The sequence below is a fragment of the Ambystoma mexicanum genome, chromosome 1q (genome assembly GCF_040938575.1).
Source record: "Ambystoma mexicanum isolate Mex_15411 chromosome 1q, UKY_AmexF1_1, whole genome shotgun sequence".
In the NCBI taxonomy this organism is placed as follows: domain Eukaryota; kingdom Metazoa; phylum Chordata; class Amphibia; order Caudata; family Ambystomatidae; genus Ambystoma; species Ambystoma mexicanum.
This window is the reverse complement of record NC_090922.1, coordinates 222,225,839-222,239,349: the sequence shown is the minus strand read 5'-3', so window position 1 is coordinate 222,239,349 and position 13,511 is coordinate 222,225,839. Positions and strand designations below refer to the sequence as shown.

The 13,511-nt window shown below is 49.8% G+C and overlaps 1 protein-coding gene across 1 annotated transcript in view; it reads left to right on the top strand.

Moving 5' to 3' along the window:
- Positions 1 to 13,511, top strand: part of LIG1 (DNA ligase 1) — an 876,776-nt gene that overhangs the window by 266,286 nt on the left and 596,979 nt on the right. The window lies entirely within an intron of this gene.

Genomic DNA, 13,511 nt, shown 5'->3' with positions numbered 1-13,511 from the left:
CGCTGCCGTTGGAACAAATTTTGCAGCTGGTGTACAGAAGAGAATATCGACCCTTTTTCATGTGGTACACCAACGGTGTTATCGTTTCTACTTTACTTGGCAAACTTGGGCCTTCAAGTTGGCACTGTAAAAGGCTATCTCGCAGCGCTTTCAATCTTCAAGCGCACTGCGGAGGATCCATCCTATTTCAAACTACCTCTAGTGTTACAATTTCTCAAGGGATTGACTAATGTTTATCCTACAAAACCATTCCAGGTTCCCTTATGGGACTTAAATTTAGTCTTAAACTTCCTAATGGGCACTCCTTTCGAACCACTTCACTCTTGTTCGCTGAGATTTCTCACACTTAAAACTGTCCTATTGGTAGCGCTAACCTCTGCTAGGAGGGTGAGCGAGCTACAAGCTCTCTCCTGTAAACCCCCACATACAATTTTCCACAAGGACAAAGTTGTCCTACAGGTGAAGCCTAATTTCCTCCCAAAGGTGGTTTCTGAATTTCATATTACTCGGAAAATTACCTTACCTTCGTTCTACCCTCCTCCCCATCCGGGGAAAGAGGAAGAAAGACTACATAGGCTGGACCCAAGGCGAGCTCTAAGCTTTAACATCAGCAGAATGGCTAGGATCAGACAGGCAGACCAACTGTTTGTAGGATACTCAGGTCACAAGTTGGGATTACCCATAACAAAACAAACCATTTCCAGGTGGATTATCTTGGCCATTCTGGAATGTTACAAACTGGCAGGGAAAGAGCCACCCCAAAATCTTAGGGCTCATTCAACCCGGGGTATGGCAGCCTCTTCGGCCCTCCAAAGAGCGGTACTGGTTAGAGACATATGTGCGGCTGCCACATGGTCGTCCGCACATACATTCACAACATTTTACAACCTGGATTCCTCCACTAGTCAAGAGACCCGATTTGGCAAAGCTGTATTACATTCGGTTCATCCCTAAGGGGTGCATGACATTCTTACTCCCACCTCCAATTACATGCCACTGCTATGGGAGTCTATCAAAGATGAGGAATACGTCGGAGGACACAATCCCTTTGAAGAACAAGTTACTTCTTACCTTGTAACGTTCTTTCGATGGGATGTTCCTCTGACGTATCGCCCCTCCCATCCATCCCTGCAGTAATACTTCCCTTGCGGTTGCAGCTTACGCTCCTTCAAGGGCAATAACCAATTCAGGCATGACTGTTCTTATACTACAAAACGGAACTGAGCAACGGACGCCGCGCGTGGCTATTTATGGGCATGGTGACGTCGGTGCCGATACGGTGGCCGTCGATGCGCGGCGCCCTCTACTGGGAAAAAATTTACAAGGCCAGCAAGCTGGAGACAAATTATCAAAGATGAGGAATACGTTGGAGGAACATCCCTTTCGAAAGAACGTTACAAGGTAAGAAGTAACTTGTTCTTTTGATAAGAACCAAAAATCTTTTATCATCCAATTCAATATGCAAGAATTTATATTTCAAAGATTTGTTAATAATAATAGAAGCTCAATTTTTCTTACCATCTTTCACACTAGAAATTACCCCACCGGTCCAAACATTTTAAATTTAGCAGCTTCCCACAGTAATGAGTCTTCTGTAAACATGGATATTTAGAACTATTGAGGTATGTCAGAACTTTATGCCTCTTGGACTATTTAAACTTTTAACTTTGCAAGAAATGCATGTTAATATTTCATTACACAAAGTTTAATATTGTAATGAGCAAAATGTTACACATTGGTACTTATAACTAGAGAATAAGAATACTAAATTCACATTCGAGGCGATATTAATAATTCAGTATCAAAGTCCTCAATTGGCAATAAGGACACTATCACATGTGGCACAGACAACAGTCTCAAGGATGGTTCAAGGGGGAGCGGCGGTGAGAGGAGGGGGAGCGGCGGTGAGTGGGGCAGGGAGTAGTGGAGTGGGGCAGGGAGTAGTGGAGTGGGGCAGGAGTGTGTATACGTATGTATCTTCCTTGCCTGCTTTTAACGGCTATTAGAATCCTAAATATTTGAAATGTTCCTTACGCTCATTACGTTAAGCAGTATGTTTACCTGTTTAATTGTGTTTTATAAACTGAATTTATTAGAATTGTATAATCATTGTTTTTACGAGACATTCATTTAATGTGTGATTTTGGTCCGGGCCTTTCATTTCTCATTCACTTTCATTACGCTGCAATCCGCAGCTCTCACTTTTGTTGTGTGGGTACTACAGCCTCCATTAGACCTTGCGTTGTGCTCCTTAGCAATGTAACTTTTAGCCGTTCAGTCCTTAACAGACCCATGCTGACAGAAGCTCTATTTTGGCTGCTCGGCAGGGGGTGTTAACATGATGAATTGCTGGGCCAATGTTTTTCATTTTTGGAAAACCGCCATAGTGAAATCACGTTCAAGAGTGCAAAAGATGGATTCTTTTTTTTTTTCAAATGGTCTTAAAAGGCTATAAGGGATGGGGCGACTAAGATGGGTTTGATGCTGGAGAGCATGTTGACAAGGTATGGGAATTGGAATTATGAAGATTTGGGCATACTGCAGATTTGTTTTCAGAGTTTCAACGATAGGCAGGTCCTGACCCAGCGGCAAAAGAGTGAATGCTTGGAAGACATTATAGGCAGGCAAAGTGTATGCTACCTGATAAGTGAGAAATATTTTTAGTAAATTTACGAAGCAATCCATGTATTTATATAAAGAAATGCACTGATCTAAATATTTGTCGGTTGGAATTAGGGGTGTGTGGTACTTTTGGGATTGGGGAGAAGGTGCTTTATTTGATGGTGGTTTAGGAAAATAGTGCCACAGAGGCATGAGTGGTACCAAGGAGTGTTTTTCTTAACCTTTTGTTTTGAGTGGACAAGCGTTTCACCGGATTAACTAGAAAATCTCCATCTTTACGGCATGTTGACGCTGAAGATCGCGATGGTCATACAAGAACCACGTATCAAAATACATACACAAAATGGCAATTGAAAATGTACTGTGCTCGGAATCTCTTCATATGTAATCCATATATAAAGCACATATAGTAAACAGAAGTTTATTGTGAAAGGAACATGTAATCGGTCACAAAAGCTACATTTAAGAGATTGGTACCATAGATAAGATTTTTTTTATTTTTTATAGAACATCTCAGTGGCAGGAGAGGCACCCGAAGAGCGAGATCGGGATTTGAAATTAGACCGATCTTTATACATATCATTCAAACAAAAGCTAAGATAGGCAGAGGATGCAAGAGTGGTACAGGTCAAGCCACTTTGGAAACTGGTACCATAAGGAGGAAGAAAATGTTTGACGATCATGATCGTTATCTTGAGTCCGAGTGCCACCAGAGGATGCAGATGCTTTCATGGGGAATCTCAATCTTCATAATAAGTCCACAAATAAAAGTTCATATAGAAAACAGCACTATGATGCATGTTTAGGTGAAGGGTAAAATAAGAGATATGGGCTAGTCTTTCTTTTTGATTGGTATCTTTATAATTTTAGCATGCTATTTAAAGTTTCATGCGTCTATGTTTCGATACACTTGTCCCAGGCTCTCCCTCGCCCTACTTTCTCTTCCCCTTTGTCACTCATCCCTTCCTCGTCCCCTAATGTATCTTTTTGGGTGGCAAAACTGGGCATTTCATTCATGAGCAAAATGGCCTGTTGCCTAACCCCTGTGGTGACTGCCTTAAGAACGCGCATTGATGACCGTGTAGATGTGTATAGGTGTGCAATAAATGAAATATATCACAAGTGTTTCAAGGTGTGACCAGGCAAGAGAGGGGAACAAGGGAGGACAAGACAACAATCTTACTAGGCCAAGGGGGGGGCATGGCCAACTGCCATGTAGGACAGACGTGCTCTAAGCTGCTCCGCATAATACAATCAGTGATCCGCCGCTAACTACAATTTCCCCGGCACTTAAACTGCAGAAAATCAACCTGACCGTGGGCGTAAGCCTGGGGCACCTGAGGCAGAAGTTTGACGCCGCTCCGACCCACTACGAGCCCATCGCACCGTGAAGAAAGGATTCGCCGCAACCAGAAAATGGCGGCTGCAGAGGGCGCCGTCTCTCTGCTGGAGCCTCCCCATCACACAGAGACCGCGCGACCCTGCTGGCCCTGAGGCCCCCTCCAGTTGCGGTGGAAGCTGAGACCTGCGATCAGGACCAGGCAGCCCCTCTGAGTGGAGGCCGAAACGAGGGGGAGTCGAGCCGGAACAGAAGCCATCGGCAGTGGCCGCGGACAAGAAGCGCCAAAGCGGAGAGCGGCCTGCGCTGCCCGCCGAAGCGGTGAGAAAGAGGCTGGAGTCGTCCTAGCCCCGCCTCGACCATGCAACGAGGCTCCCCCGGGCTGACTGCGGCCCCGAGCCAGCGCGCTGCGGACCCCCGCGGCATGCCGTGGAAAAGAGGCGAGGAGGAGCGGAGCGGACCCCTGCGGTCGCAGCTGCGGCATCGCCTCCGAGGTCCCAGGAGAAGAGGCGCGCACTGCCTGAGACGGCGAACCGCACTCCGCTGGCCCGGATGGGAGTTACTGCACATCCTGATCGGCCCCGAGCAGTCCCACCGAGAGGCGGCTGCGTGACCCACGGATCCAAGGTGAGGAGCGGGGAGGAGAGGGCCCCGCGGACACCACTGGCGCTGCCCATACACATAAAGTGCAGGCCCCCCAGCCCCGCTGCGAGCTCTCCCTGAGACTGCTTACTCTGCCCGGCACTGGGCACCGGGCGTTGAGTCGCGAGGCCCGGAGAGACTAGCTAGGCCACTGAAGGCCTTAACCACCACCGACCCCAGTCATAAGGGGACAGAGGTGCGGGAGTGGGAGAAGTGGGGCCTACGACCATTGCGGCCTCCACGTTGTGCCAGTATGCCAACATCTCCGGCAATGCCCAGGTTCATCAACACCAATTTATGATTGCACCCCGCAACCCGGGCACAGGAGGCAAAGTGACACCCAGCGGCTTGCGGGACCGCCGCTACCTCGTAAACTGACGCAGCACACCGCCTGCAGACCCTGGGCACACGGATAGCGCTAATACTGAAGGCCTCCCCACCAACTTGAACTTAAGGAGCTCCCCTTACAAGGCGCATACACCGCAGAGGCCCTGTCTGCTTCAAGTACCTCACCGCCCACACCAAACTACACCTCACCTGTCATAGAGGGAAGCACAGGTCGTTGACCTGCCCCGGATAGCCCCGGAGGCTGCGCCGCAGAGGGGCGTGCAGCCTCAACCGCCGCCAAGAAGCCTTTGAAGGGACCCTGCAGGCCCGCTCACACCCAGGGCTAGGTCAACCAAAAGTGCCCGAAACAAACATAGACAGACCACAATGGAGTCCTTTACGGCCACTGGGTCGCACGGACCAGATGCTGACGCTGCCATCAGCGAGACATCGAGCGCGGAGACTTCTGAACCGGCTAACTCGCAGCTATTGGAGGCCATCATGACGCTCCAGAAAACCATGGAAAATAAAATTGACGCTGTAGCCATCGATCTGAACCTCCTGAGGCAGGACGTGCGCTCCATAGCCTGCAGAACTGAAGCATTAGAAACCCAGGTGCGAGTCAACACCGAAGCAAAGACCCAACTCCAGAAAGAAGTTGACGCCCTAACACAGAAGGTAAAGAACCTGGAAGACGGGGCCGAGGAGGCTCAAGGGAGAGCCCACAGAAGCAACATCAGAATTATTGGCCTGCCTGAAGGTATCGAAGGTCCCCACGAACTACGTCGAAAACCTCCTCATACACGAAATTGGAGCAGGGAAACTATCACAAGGTGTCTCCATAGAGAGAGCCCACCGATCCCTCACCAAGCGGCCACCCCCGGGAAACCCGCCTAGACCCATCATAGCCAAAGTGCTTAACTACAGGGATAGAGAAACCATTTTAGCCTTCTCAAGACAGGGCGGCATCATACTGCGTGATTCTGCGAAGATCGCCATTTACCCAGATTACACCCTACAAGTCCAGAGGAGTAGGGCCCAATTCAATCACATCAAAGCCAGACTGAAGAACGCAGGCCTGCGTTATATGCTACTATACCCGGCCAGACTGAAAATCCTGCACAACAACACAGAGCCTACTTATTTGAGACCCCTGAGGAGGTCAGTGAATGGATGGACAGGGAGCAGGTCCCAGACCTTGAACCGAAGGGGCGCACACCTCAACAACCAAAATCACGAAGAACCTCCCCCCAGCCGCCCCCAGGCAGCGCTCACTAGAATTATTGTATCATACCACTAAAGCGGCGATAATGATGTATCAGGAGCCAATCCAGACACGAGACACTGCACAGTTGCACCACCAGAAGTTGCACCACTCCTGCCCCCAGGAACCGTTTGGGTAGTTTACCCGCCCGTAGGGCACCAAGGGGCCTAGGCCTAATGGAGCAGAAACGGGGAAGTCAGAACGAGGGAAACCTCGCTAGACGCGTTTTGTTAGCAGTAGAGTTAAAAGTTTACGTTTATAGGGAAGGGAGCCCCAAGCAGGGAACCCAGTTGAAGTTACACAGGGAACAGACCAAGACCACTGGCAACAGTATCGTCGGGGGATGGCCCGGGACCCCCCGGAAGCTAGAACACACCACGGGGCTGCCTTGTGACCCACCCACAGAAACACACTCGTTTACAGACCATGGCTGACGACATCAAAATAATGTCCTGGAATGTAAGGGGCCTAAACAGTTATGTTAAACAGCACCGCATTCACTCCTTTCTGAAGCGCCATAAAGTAGGTGTCGCTCTGTTGCAAGAGACCCACCTTAACACACCTAAACTAGCAGCGCTAGCCAAAGCCTGGAGGGGAACCCTGATAGGCTCCATGTACTCCTCCTATGCGAGGGGAATCTTGATATGGATTGCTCCTTCCATCCCCTTCACCCTGACCCACACCAAAACGGACAATGAAGGCAGAATGGCCCTGATGCAAGGCACCATAGAAGGTAGGGACCTCTGTCTGATCAGCACCTACGCCCCCAATCACGACGCCACCGTCTTCTTTCACTCACTATACACCCGCCTGAGCCCGAATAGCAAAGCCATAATAATATGGGGAGGCGACCACAATTGCACCCTAGATCCCCGCATGGACAGATCGGACAACAAGCATACCAGCCCCCCCCCCACCCGCCAAAATACTATACTCCCTCACACACCAATTCGCCCTGAAAGACCTATGGAGAACCCAGCACCCTGATACCAGAGCCTATTCCTTCTACTCGCCTCCACATAAAGTCCACACCAGAATCGATCACCTATTTGTGAGCGAGGAACAGACGGCTCGGTTCAACAACACGCAATACCTGGCCAGGGTGCTATCAGACCACTCCCCCTTGATTACCGCATGGACATTAACGACCCCCAGGCCTCCTATTCCGACCTGGAAACTCAGAAGCGAGGCACTGCTAGACAACGCTTTCAATGAGCAAATCAGGCAAGGCACAATAGACTACTGGCAAACTAACACAGACAGCGTTTAACACATACGCACAGCATGGGAAGCTTACAAAGTCGTAATGAGGGGAGAAATGATTGCTGCCGCCGGGGGAGCCCAGAGACACTACTGCCCTGCTTGCACATACCGAAACAGAGCTGAAAGTCCTGGAGGCAACCCCATCCCCTGACCCAGCCCATATGCACAAAATAATACAGCTTAAGCAAGCTTGCCTAACACATTGGGAGACGCTGGGGAAACTGAGCTACGCGAGTTACAATGCGAGAAACCACGCCCTGGGGGATAAACCTGGGAAGCTGCTAGCGTGGCTATACAAGCGCGAGACCCCCAGATCACCCATTTGCCAAATCAAGAGCATAGACGGCTCCTACGCCCACACCCAAGCGGAGATTAACCTAGCGTTCAAAGAATACTATCACGCCCTATACTCAGACCCCACTCCTCCCACTGACACGGACATTGAGGATGCCCTCGACACCATTGAGTTGCCCCACTTGGAGGAACATGTGGCGGAGTCCCTGGACGGCCCCATCACTCCAGATGAGGTTGCGGCGACCATCAGGTCACTACCCTCAGGGAAGACACCAGGGCCGGACGGGCTTCCCGGGGAATTTTACAAGACCTACGAAGATTTACTAGCACCACTACTATCCCAGGTATACAACGAGGCATACGAGGTGGGCCGCCTCCCTGACTCCATGCGCGAGGCCACCATCATCCCCCTGCTGAAACCCAACAAAGACAGCACTAACTGCAGCTCATACAGGCCCTTGTCCATGCTAAATGTGGACTATAAAATACTAACGGCACTAATGGCAAGGAGACTACAGGCCGTCATCCCACACCTGATCCATTTAGATCAAACCGGGTACGTGCAAGGTCGATCCATTACGGAAAACCTGCGCAAGCTGCACCACGTCATATATAGCACCGAGGGAGGACCGGATAGATGCGCGGTGGCGTCCTTGGACGCCTCCAAAGCTTTTGACTCGGTCCGGTGGAAATGGCTCCATGCCACACTAGCCAAGATGGGATTCGGCCCAGCTTTCTTAAAGTGGGTCAAACTCACCAACACAGACCCAACGGCCAGGGTGCAAACTAATCACACATTCTGTGACAAATGGAACCTCTTCAGAGGGACCCGACAGGATTGCCACCTCTCCCCCTTACTTTACATTTTAGCCATTGAACCAGTAGCTGCATACCTCAGGCAGGAGTACGGTGACGGGGGCATAACAATAAATGGGGTGACCCACCTAGTTTCCATGTACGCCGACGACATGCTCCTCTACCTTAAAGACCCCGAACACATACTGCCCTACATATTGTATTGGAGACATTGAGGGGGTTTCAAAGATGCACAGGGATCCAAATCAACCACGACAAGTCTTGCCTGTACCCTCTAGCCGCCCTGAGCAACACCAAGGTTGAACACCTCCCCGCACTAACCCTCAAATGGGAGCCCACCTCTTTTAAATACCTAGGCATCAAGATCCACCGCGACCCCAGAATTGAACATGCACTGAACACTGAGAATGCCAAAGTTGGCTTGATTAAATCGATGGACTTCTGGAGCAAATTGCCCCTTTCAGTGGCCGGCAGAGCGGGACTCCTCAAAATGGTAGCATTGCCAAGACTACTGTACTTCTTCACCAATGTCCCGTACAACATCCCCCGGCAATACTTCAATGAGTTAAACAAACTCTGCCGAACATTTCTATGGCATGAAGGAAGACACAGTCGCCCTAGATATAACGCAAAGACCGTACGACAAAGGAGGCCTCAAAATACCCAATTTCGAACTCTATTAGCTAGCAGGCCAGCTGAAACACGTGATCCAGTGGATGGCCGACGACCCCACCTCGGACACACGCCTACTACGACCCTCAGACCCCCAGACGCTGCTAAGGGACTTACTCTGGATCAAGCCAGACGCAAAACAACAAAATCCATACCTAATCACGCTAGGCACCAAGATCTGGAGAAGAGCCTGCATGCTCGCCAAAGTGGCCGACCCCTTCTCCCCCCAGATCCCGATAGCCACCACCATGTCGACCAGACCAGAAGGCGATCAGGAACCTATGGGAACCCCTCGGCATCGCCATCTTGGGAGACCTACTAGACGATCATGGCATCCTACCGTTCGAGGAACTGCAAGAGACTGCAGGAATGCCACCAGGCCAATTTCTCCTGCATGGAGCGACAGTGAAAAACCTCAAGAAACGTTGGCCCGAGATAGAGACCCTCAATACTGGACACAAGGCTATTGAGAACCTGCTGAGCACGGCAGAAGGCGGTCACGAAACCTCGCGGCTCTGAGACCATGCTCAACAGTGCCTCGCAACAAGAGCTTAAAAGCAAGGCAAAATGGGAACAGGAACTCGGCACTCCGTTTGGGGACAAAGAGTGGGAGACCATAACATATTACCACAAAAAGGTATGCAGGAACGCCCGCTTTCAACTCATTCAGTTCCACATCATCCATAGGGCTTACCTCACCCCGGACGTCATCTCCAGATTCAGTAGCACGGGCGCCGTGCCTTGCCCCAAATGCCAAGAGCTCTCAGCCGGAATGTCTCACATGTTCTGGGGCTGCCCGGTCATATACGCCTTCTGGGCCCTAATCAATGAAAAAGCAGCCGAAGCAAACATCACACTGGACGTGCAATCACCCAAGGCGTGCATTCTGGGCTCATACCCTAGGAGCAAGAAGAACAGGCCCCTGAACAGGCTTAAGGACCTAATGTACATTTTGGCCAAACGTCGCTTCGCGATGGCCTGGAAGAGCCCCGTAGCCCCCAGCATCACGACTTGGTGGGCGGACCTACAAAGATGGTCCGCAGCCGAAACACGGGCATGGGAACTGGTGCAACGACAACAAAGCACAGGCACCTCCGACGACCTTTTACAATGGGTGGCCCTCACCACGTCACTGTTCTATAGCATTGATAACAGCCACTCCGGAGAGGACTCGGACAGCCAGCATTGAACCCCGTCGTGTTAGCACTGCAGCCCACTTATGTGGTTTTGGTCTAAGGGGGGGAGGGAGGGAGGGAAGTTAATGTAATCCTATAATTGCTGCGTGAATGACACTGTGTTGTATTGTTTCATTGGAAAATAAAAATAAATTTAAATAAAAAAAAAATCTTACTAGGCCAAGTGACTTTGCGATTGCGCAAGTGCAGGGGAGAGGGAAGGGGAGAAGTGCCAGGGGAAGAGGGTTTGTGTGAGACATAGGAGAAGACATAGAAAGAAGTGCGGCCAACTAGTGGCAGTGCAAGGGGGTTAAGTGCAGACGGCAAGGGTTAGATAAGTGCAAGTAGGGGGGCTGTAGGATTGCGAATACAGCCCGAGTGCAGGTGTGCAACTGGGAGGGCAGGGACCTGGGTCCGTGATTCAGAGGGTAGTCAGATAGACCAGTGCAGTATCGGACAGGAGATCAGCAGGGAAGTGGAAGATGGAATGCAGAAGCAAAGGGGAAAGTCTCGAGCTGATTCTGGAACCGAAGATGGTTCTGCTGAAGTTTCAGAGAGGCAGGGAGGCTTTTCCAGAGGGAGGTGCCGGCAGAAGAGGGAAATCTGCCCCCAGCTCGCTGCTTAAAGCGCCTGACTCTCAAGGAGTTAGAGATGGAGGAGCGAACAGCTCGAAGAGGAAGATACTTCTGAAAAGAAAGCTGGAGATCTATTGGTCCCAGGCCCCAGAAGGACTTGTGGACAATGCAAAGGGTCTTAAATTTCATCCTAGCAGCCACAGGGAGCCAATGGAAAGATTTCAGTGCTGGGGAGATACGATCCCTGGGCTTGAGGCCACGGACAAGTCTTGCAGTCCTGTTTTGGATGAGTTGCAAAGGACAAGAGGGTAGAGGTGCGTAGATTTTAAGAGGCTGTTACAGTAGTCAAACCTAGAGAGAACTAGAGCTTTGGAGACGGTGAGCTTCTGGGGGAAGGAGAGGAAAGGAAGAATACCTCTAAGGAGGTGCAGTTGGTAATTTGACTGCTTAGAGACGTCAGAAATGTGAGGAGAGAAGGAGAGTGTGGAGTCAAAGATAACTCTGAGGTGCTTAGCCTCACGTGTGGGAGCAGGAAATTGGCCAAGGGAGGTCAGCCAGTGAGTGGAGGGAAAGAGGGGTGCAGGTGTGCCGATGAGGAGGATCTTGGTCTTGCTGGCGTTCAGGCAGAGATCATTGGCGGCACACCAGCAGACAGGTAGTCGGGGATGAGGGAAGAAGAGGCAGAGGGGAGCCTGAAGGCGAGCTGGGTATCATCCGTATAGCACTGGAAGTTGGAGCACAGAGCACCAATGCGGTGGGCGAGAGGTGCCAGGTATTGGTTAAACAACCAGGGAGAAAGGTTAGACCCGTGGGGAACACCACAAGTGGAGAGATAGGTAGAGGAGAGGAAGGACCCAACTTGTACCTGGGAGGGTTGGTCAGAGAGGAAAGAAGTCAGCCAGGCCAGAGCCTGAACAGTGATATCCAGGTTATCACAGAGTCAGTTGAGCAGGATGGCATGGTTGACTCTGTCAAAGGCAGAGGAGAGATCAAGTAGGATGAGGACACAGGGGAGATTAGAATCCAGGTTAGAGAGCAGGTCTTCACGGATGTGGTGTCAGAAGAAAAACGTGCAGTATTACAGGTGTTTGGCATAACAAAACCCTTGCCCCCAATTGTGTGTCCAAAAGCACATGGTTGGAATCCTTTTTGACATCAGCGTTAAAGCAGATCACACAAGAAAGCAAGAGATGCAACTTTTAAAGTTTATTTCTGGATCAAAAATAGTGTGTGGGGACTAGTGCAAAGTTTGTGTCGGGTTCACATTAAAAAGAATACTGTCAATTTACAACCATGGCTTTATACAGCTGAGTCAAACCGTATTGAGTTTGTTCAATTAAAAGATCCTCTTGCACCTTCATCGCTCTGTCCTTAAACCACTACACTTTGTCGTAGGCTGGATTCTCAAAGCAGTAATTCCGGTGTTCAGGGGATGCTGAAAATTGGCTTTATATGGCTGCAGTCATGTTGGAGACCATGCAAATTGCACGATTGCACATTCTAACAACCTAACATGTTACAAATCCATTTTTTTCATATCCCAACAAAATGTCATTCTAACCAAGCGAAAGGTAGGACCTAACCATGTCAAATGTTTAATGTTATGGTAAGTGGCGTGGAAAGGTCTGTCATAAGGAAACACAGATAAGGTTTTCTGGGACACAAGGTTATCGGTACAGTGCTGTGAAAAGGTGCAGTTTTTCTAATGCAGGGGCTTGCAAGCTGTGGATCTCCAGGTGTTTTGGACTGACTCCCCTGATCCCTCACCATTGACTTGACTATGCTGGTTAGTGCTGATGGTAGTTGCATCCCACAACATCTGGAGAGCAGAAGGGCCTAGATCCCTGTGATCCATACCATATGAAATTGTAGATAGTGATGAGCCTGAACTATTTTCCAAAGCTGTTTGATCATTATTTACAATACTAGGAAACTGTTTTCGCATTCATAGAAGCATTCATGAAAAATTACAGGGTTTATTACATCTATTAGCATGCCCCATATGTCCTAAAATGGAGCATGAGAATATTTCCCTATAACTGGCAGTTTGTCATCGGTGAGGCTATAAGCGGTCCCAGTTTCCAGTGATGCAATTGATGGCATCAGGGTGTTGTACTTTCCATTGGTTTTATTGTGATAAGTGTCATCAGTGCGCTTATGGCCTGCACTGCGGGGACCCCACTGTTAAGGTTGCTGGGCTGCAGAATTTCAGGGGTGTCAGGGGGAATTGGGGTGTGTTACGCTAGCAGCCCAATGGTGCGAGGCTCCCCATGACACGATGGAGCTAGTTGATGCCAGTGAAGTGCATTTCACGTCTCCTTTAGTGACCTCCATGACTGGGACTTCGCCTGGCAAAGCACAGGAGTGGGCATCCAGGGGCTCCTTTTCAGTGGCGCTATAGCATGGCCACTGAACGCATTGTGTTGCAGCGCCACTGAGAAGAATTTGCAAAAAACGACAGTGTTCATATTGATTGATTATAATTTGGGACCCAATTTTTCACTATTTAGAGACAAACATTT